The sequence below is a fragment of the Brassica napus genome, chromosome C9, assembly GCF_020379485.1.
Source record: "Brassica napus cultivar Da-Ae chromosome C9, Da-Ae, whole genome shotgun sequence".
Classification (NCBI taxonomy): Eukaryota; Viridiplantae; Streptophyta; class Magnoliopsida; order Brassicales; family Brassicaceae; genus Brassica; species Brassica napus.
In genome coordinates this window covers 35,114,867-35,120,790 of record NC_063452.1, presented here as the reverse complement: position 1 = coordinate 35,120,790, position 5,924 = coordinate 35,114,867, and the positions used below count along the sequence as shown (strand labels likewise).

Sequence of the window (5,924 nt, the reverse complement as noted above, 5' to 3'; positions counted from 1 at the left end):
GTCAATCTCGACCTCATTATCAGAAGAGGCTAGGGATGGGGACTTGTTTCCTGAGGTGGAGGGTTCAATGGGTGGGTTCCTCCACTTGCGCTGGAGCTGTCTAGCAGTGAGGGGGAAACCAAGATCCGCAGGCTGAGGCTGAGGCTGGGAGACTGATGTGCTCGCGAAGGCGAAGTCTGCTGAGCTACATCCAGCTATTCCTCCCCTGGTCAAGACATCAGCTACTTTCTTCATGAACTTGGCTGAAGTCTTTGCTTGCTTCTTCACAGTCTTGCTAAGCGCCTTGCACTTGTCTTTCAGCTTTTCTATCGTCCTGTCTTGTGCTTTGTTCCATCTCTGAAGTCGACCAATATGCTCATGCACATCACGAAGCGCACCAGGAGGAAGAACTCCAGCATATGGCTTGAAGTAGTAGCGCGGAGGTCCATAGACGGGTTCAGATGCTTCCGCAGCAGGTTCGTCATGTCTCGTCGGAGCACTCCTTTTCCTTGGTGCATCAATGGGACTGAGAGACCCGTGCTCTCCCAGAAAGTCTTCCTGGTAAATGTTGAAGCTGATAGCTCTAGGTTTCTCTAAGCTCGTCAGGTTCTTGTTTGGAAGAACCACTTCAACAGGCTTGCCTTTCAAGTAGTAGTAGTAGACGTAGTTCTTCCCATACATCCCGCTGAAATAAGTGGCAATCCTCAAGTAAGTGTCATCAATGAATCTAAGTCCTGCTGCTTCCTTTCCCAAGGGAACATTCATAAATTGAAGCAGTGGTGTGATCAACCCGCCAATTCCAACCTTCGGGCGCGAATCAGAGGTGTACCATGCCCAGTCTCTGTAGTGCTCGAGATGACTCACCAAGAAACTGACCATCCCAAAGGTAGCATAGATGTCGGTGCTTGGAAGAGGCAACACTCCAGGGGCGGCATGGGATCAGATAGTCGGGCAGAGCAGTCGCATATCTTCCTCGGTGACACTACCTGCTTCCTTCCGTGGATAGAATGCATGGACGAGCATCCTATGGAGGTAGCGCACAGACGGATGCCAGATATGTGAGTTCTTGTCAGTCCCGGTAGAGTGCCTGTTTCCGGTGATCAACTTCCAAAGCTCGGTGGGGAGATTTTCGCATTTGGGAAGAGAGGAGTCTTCCAAGTCTTGGAACCCCATGACTCTCCTAATGTCCTTGAAGTTCATTTTGTAGTCTCTCCCATTGACCTTGAACTTGATCTTGCCCCATCCTTGCCTCACATGCGGAGTGTTATGGTAAGTGACCTCAAGGGAAGACAATAACTGACAGGAGACATCTTTGTAGACAGGGTAAGCCATGGTGAGGAGTTTTGGCATCTTCAAATGTCCCAGCATCGCCTCAATATCAGAATCAAGACCCAACTCCTTCAGCAAATCAAGGTCGGCGAACCTTGTTGGAGTCCAAGTGACCTCATTCAGCAAGTGTTCATACAGCTCTTCCACAGATGGAGTTTTCTTCCTGTCCCTATCAACAGCAACCGCCTTCCCTTTTGACATCTTGGCTTTCTTTGTAGGAGCCTGCTTATCCTCACTTTCATCGTCACTCTCCTCATTAGTGGGAACTGCTACACTTTTCCCTGCCCTCTTCTCTTGCTCTTTTGATTTCTTTGCAGCCAAGGTTTGCTGTCGAGAAGTCCTCTGTGTCCCAGAGCCAGCTGGCTCGGAGGCTAAGGATTTCCCTCTTAGTGCAGACTCTTTTCTTTCAGCTTCTTGCTTCTCAGCATCCAGCTTTCCCTTTGTTTTTTTAACCATTGGTACCTGAAAAATTCAAAACTTGAAAAGGGATAAGTAGATGGAAGCAAAAAAGATTAAGACTTTGTAAATGAAAATTGCAAGAGTAAACTCAACAGATGAACTAGCAATTTAAGCTCAAGTTAACCCAATGCAACTATTTCACATATTTAGCACTAAGAAGCCAAGCTAAGAGCAAAGAATTACACTTCTCAATCTTATCAAAATATGAAAATTACAAGTTAAGTAAAATTCAATAATCAAAGTGGTTCTAGAATGAGAAAATTCTTTAATCAAACTTTTAAATACCTTAACACACCAAGTTCACCCACCAACACACTCAATTAAGGTCAATTTCGAAAAGCCCCAAATCTATGAACCCTAATTTTGTCAAAGTTCAAATTAAACTCAATTTCACCATTAATTTAACAACCCAAATTTCGACTTTCAAATTCTAGGGTTCATGGACCTACGAAATTGAATTTAAAAACTCAATACCTTGCTTTGGATGAAAGGAAATGGTGAATGGGTGATGGGGAATAGATTACAGGAGCGAAAGGTTGGATTTATAAACAAGAACTAGGTGATTTGATTGAGAATTGAGAGAGTTATGGGACTCTTTTTGGTGTGGGTGAGTTTGAGAGAGTATGAGTGTTTGTGAGGGGAGGGAGGTTGAGGAAGATGAAAATCGAGGGTTGTGGGCTAGGTTTAGGGTCGTCCGGTTTGGTTTAGGTGGGAAGGGATCGGTCCAATTAAATTGAAACCGGGATTAAATCAAAAATCACTTACCTGAACCGGTCGTGGAGCGACCTCGGGGTGTCGCTGTGGTGCGTCGCTCTGGGATCGACAAACCCGAGCAACCTCGGGGTGTCTCTATGCTGACCCCGCTCTGGAGATGGAGCGACTTCGTGTCGTCGCTCTAGGAGGTCGCTTCGAGAGTATTTTTCGAGCCCAAAACACCGTAAAGCCGATCGACTTGTTACACTTGCTGAGGTGACGTCGCTCCCAGCTGGAGCGAACTTCCACCTTCGCTCCAGGTCCTCGCTCCAGGTCCTCGCTCCCACGCCCGATTCTTTGCTCAAACTGGATCGATCAAGCACCTGCACAGAACTTCAATTCTTTTTTTCTTTTTTTTTTTAGAAATATGATGAAAATGAAAATACTAATGCAATATGTACAAGGATATATATGGGACTTCCTCCCAAGTGAGCTTGTTTTAAGTCTCTAGCTTGACTTTGCCTCCTTTTAGATTAGGCCGGGGTAGGATCAGAAAGTGGAGTTGAAACCCCATCTTCCTCTGGCGCAGTCGCCATGTAGAGCTTAACCCTTTGCCCATTGACTGTGAAGTCTCTTCCATCAGTACTCCACGAAACTATTGCCCCATATGGCCTAACCTCCTTGACCTTGAAAGGACCGGACCACCTTGACTTAAGCTTTCCTGGAAATAGCTTCAACCTAGAGTTGTAGAGAAGAACTTGATCTCCTTCTTTAAACTCTCTTCAGGATATTTTTGTCATGGAAAGCTTTAGTCTTCTCCTTGTAGATCCTTGAGTTTTCAAAAGCATCCATTCTTATCTCATCAAGCTCATGTAGCTGAAGAAGTCTTTTCGCTTTGGCACTCTTGATGTCAAAGTTCAGCAACGTTACTGCCCATAGTGCCTTGTACTCAAGCTCCACTGGCAGATGGCAAGCTTTCTCGTACACTAGGTTGAAAGGTGTGGTCCCCAGAGGTGTCTTATAAGCTGTCCTATAAGCCCAAAGCGCATCATCAAGCTTAATGGACCAATCCTTCCTTGTAATCCCCACAATCTTCTCCAAAATGGACTTAATCTCTCTGTTAGAAATCTCAACTTGACCACTTGTTTAAGGATGGTAAGGAGTTGCTACCTTGTGCTTTACACCGTTCTTCTTGAGAAGTCTCTGAAGCAGTTTGTTGATGAAATGAGAACCTCCATCACTGATCACAACTCTTGGAACTCCAAACCTTGGAAAGATGATGCTCCTGAACATCTTGGTTACAACTCTAGCATCATTGGTGGGGCTTGCAATAGCTTCCACCCATTTGGAGACATAATCAACAGCTACAAGGATGTATTTGTTGCCAAAGGATGATGGAAATGGTCTCATGAAGTCATACCCCACACATCAAACACTTCAACTTCAAGGATTGGATTTTGAGGCATCTCATTCCTTTTGGTGATGTTCCCTCTCCTTTGGCAGGAATCACACTTTGAAACAAAGTCTTGTGTATCCTTAAACATGTGTGGCCACCATAATCCAGCTTGTAGCACATTTGCAACAGTTTTGAAGGTAGCAAAGTGGCCTCCATAGGATGATCCAGGCTTGTAGCACCTTTGCCCTTGAATCTCTCCCAGGCTTCACTGAATCCTTCCAAGTTCTTCTGTTGAAAGCTGGAAATCTTATTTCTTAGCTTAGCAGTTCTTGAAGTAGAGAAGAACTTTTCCATGAATGCTTTCTTGCAGTCATCCCATGTGGTGATAGAGTCGCTGGGTAGAGACTACTCCCACTGACGTGCTTTATTCCCCAAAGAGACAGGGAATAGCTTGAGCTTTATGGCATCCTTGGATACACCATTGGTTTTTGACAACTCACAGTAGCTGTTGAACCTGTCCAAGTGATCAAATGGGTCCTCCAAAGCCTAGCCATGATACTTGTTGTTCTCGATCACGTTGAGGAGTCCTGATTTGATCTCAAAGTTGTTAGCTGCCACAGCCGGTGCTCGGATTCCCAGTCTATGACCATGAATGTTGGGGCGGTCATAAGTACCAATGGGTCGAGCTGCTCGTTGTGGGTGTTGTGGAACGTTGTTGGTTCCATTGGCATTCGCATCATCTTGAGGTTGGTCTCCCATATTAATATCCAATCTCTGCAAGTGAGGCTGTTGCTCTTCTTCTCTTCTCTTTCTAGCACACTCTCTCTCTAAAGCTCTGATGTCTGCAACTGAACTTGGTTTGATGGACCCTTGCTCCTCAAGTTCATACACCTGAAAGTAAAAGGGAGGTGAAGAAGGAGGATCAGTAACAAGAGAAAAAAAAATAAAAATAATTTAGTCTCAAGCAAGTGACTAAATCCCAATGTTCAAATCAACTCAGAATTTGGCAACGGCGCCAATTTAAAGTTAAGAGTTTTCAAGGTTCCTAAGATAAATGATGTAGTATAAAAGATTGTCGAACCAATTCTAAGGGATTTCAAAGCACTGAGAATGCAAGTACTCACTTAATCTAAGTGCAACCGGTGATTTAAAAGATTTCTAAACTAATGATTAATGCTAATGCAGTTGCAGAATAATAAAAGCGATAAAAAAGTAACTTTCTTGACTAAGTGAAAAGAGAACTCATGGGCATAGGGATTAGACCTTGGGTGATCAAGTTTCAAACTAAGGATGACAAACTATCAACCTTAAGCTTAGACACAGTTCTAAACAAGCTCTATGTCTAGATGAATGTTCATTTACTAACACATTTCAAACATCAAATGTCTTTGGTTGAATAATATGAAAGCAATCATTACTAACAAGTCTAATGGCTAGCTTAGCACCTCTTACAACAAATATCTTTGGCAAAGTATGCTAAAAGCTTAGAAGAGTTGTCTCAGGCATTTCATCAAACACCTTTTGGGTGGAAAAAGCATAAAGATCAACTTTTGAGAGGCCAACTCAGAAGATGCATTATGAATACTCTACTAGCAAAGACTAAGAATGATCTACACTAAAACATCCTAGCTCTAACCTAATCACTCTTAATCTCCCTAACCCATGAATTCAAAAGGTGATTACTCACTATTCTCCATGATTCCTCTTAAACCCATATTGGATTTCAGATTAATCATGTAGAGAAATACAGAGAATCGATATGAAAACAACAGGATTGCAATAACAAAAATGATCAATTGAATCAAAAAGATGAACTTTCCAAGAGGTTTTTGGTGGTTTTCTTAAGATAAACGATAATCAGCCTCCAATGGCTTACAAAAAGTACTTAAACATAGGTTTAGAAAGTGTAAAACGTGCATAACAAATGACCAAAAGGCCCTTGATTAATCATAAGTTCGACCAAATAATTGAAGCGCAGCGACCTCGGCACGTCGCTCCGGGAGGTCGCTCTGGGTGTTGGGAGCGACCTCAGGTAGTCGCTGTGGGATGTCGCTCCCGGCTTGTTCGT

At 43.6% G+C, this 5,924-nt stretch overlaps 1 non-coding gene across 1 annotated transcript; it reads left to right on the top strand.

Annotated features, from left to right (window-relative positions):
* The first annotated feature begins 4,070 nt into the window (after positions 1–4,070).
* On the top strand, positions 4,071–4,177 carry LOC125593662. Its single transcript, XR_007329562.1, has one exon. It is a non-coding gene; the product is annotated as a small nucleolar RNA R71 (small nucleolar RNA).
* Positions 4,178–5,924: the final 1,747 nt, after the last annotated feature.